A 1,854-nucleotide genomic window follows, 5' to 3' on the forward strand; every position below is an offset into this window, starting at 1 on the left:
TCCGGGATCCTTTGGAATAAAAGCTGCAGGATCTGTGCTGAGAACGAGCTGCTCCGAGGGTCTGCGTCCTGCCTTTGGGGTTTTTGTCCCAGGTTTGGGGGGTTTTATCCAAGGTTTGGGGGTTTTGTCCTGGGTTTGGGGTGTTTATCCCAGGTTTCGGGGGGTTTGTCCTGGCTTTGGGGTTTTTATCCCAGGTTTGATGTTTTTATCCCAGGTTTGAGGGTTTTATCCCAAGTTTGGGGTTTTTATCCCAGGTTTGATGTTTTTATCCCAGATTTGAGGTTTTTATCCCAAGTTTGGGGGTTTTATCCCAGATTTGAGGTTTTTATCCCAAGTTTGGGGGTTTTATCCCAGATTTGAGGTTTTTATCCCAAGTTTGGGGTTTTTATCCCAGATTTGAGGTTTTTATCCCAAGTTTGGGGGTTTTATCCCAGGTTTGGGGTTTTTATCCCAGGTTTAAGGTTTTCATCCCATGTTTGGGGTTCTTCCCATCCCCGCTCCTGCTGTGAGTGACCCCGAGTGTCCCAGCAGCACCAAAAACTGGGACGCCCTCGGCCCCACACCCGGATTTGGGATTTCCCTCTGGATTATCCCCACCAGGACAACCCTGCTGAGCCTCCCCCCACTCCCTGATCCAGCTGCATCCCAAATCCTGCTGCCAAACAGCAAAGTGCAGCCAAAACCTTCCGGGATGAGGGAGCAGCTCCGGATCCATCCCGGCCCTGTTTGGAGAAACCCCCGATCCCTGCCCTCCCACCCACCCCAAGGGGGTTTTTTATGGACAGAAATCCCACTTCCAGTCTGGTTTTCCCTTTCTTTTCCAAGCACAAAGCACCGGGGCAAATTTTTAAAAAAAAAAAAATAAATAAAAAGGGGCCGAGCTGTTTGCAAACCAAATCCTCGGGGAGCGACATCAAACATTCCCAGGGGATAAATATCCCCGTGATTAATGGGCACTGGGAAAATCCCACACCTGATTCCACCGGCCCTAAGGAAGCAGAATTCCTGTTTGTGCCCGGGTGGGAAGGGAAAACATCCCTTAAATCCATCCTGATCCAGCGGGATTATCCCGGGGCCAAATCATTTCTTTAAAGGATTAAAAAAAAAAAAACCAAAACCAAACTCTTCCCCCAAAAACACAAATCACGGCGGGAGGGGAGGAGGCTGCCCAGGGATCGTGGAGCTGCTGAGCAACATTTGCACGGCCCCGCCACATTCCTGGCAGAAATCCCGGGCTGGGAGCCAAGGAAAGCTCGGGAGGCTGCAGGGCACTGGGAACGGGATCGGGGCACGGAGCCCGGGAGGGGCGGGAGGGGAGAGGACAGACCTGGGGCTGAGGGGCAGAGGGAAAGGTCCTGGGAGCGAGGAGGGGTCCTTTGGGATATGGGAATGATCTCCAGGAGAGAGGGAAATGAGGATAGACCCTTTGGGATATGGGAATGATCTCCAGGAGAAGAGTGGGAAGTGAGGAAGGATCCTTTGGGATTGGGGAATGATCTCCAGGAGAGAGAGAAAGGTCCTGGGAGCGAGGAGGGGTCCTTTGGGATATGGGAATGATCTCCTGGAGAGAGGGAAAGGTCCTGGGAGTGAGGAGGGATCCTTTGGAATGTGGGAATGATCTCCAGGAGAGAGGGAAAGGTCCTGGGAGTGAGGAGGGGTCCTTTGGGATATGGGAATGATCTCCAGGAGAGGGAAATGAGTATGGATCCTTTGGGATATGGGAATGATCTCCAGGAGAGAGGGAAAGGTCCTGGGAGTGAGGAGGGATCCTTTGGAATGTGGGAATGCTCTCCAGGAGAGAGGGAAATGAGGATAGACCCTTTGGGATATGGGAATGATCTCCAGGAGAGAGAG

The sequence above is a fragment of the Hirundo rustica genome, chromosome 28 (genome assembly GCF_015227805.2).
Source record: "Hirundo rustica isolate bHirRus1 chromosome 28, bHirRus1.pri.v3, whole genome shotgun sequence".
NCBI lineage: Eukaryota > Metazoa > Chordata > Aves > Passeriformes > Hirundinidae > Hirundo > Hirundo rustica.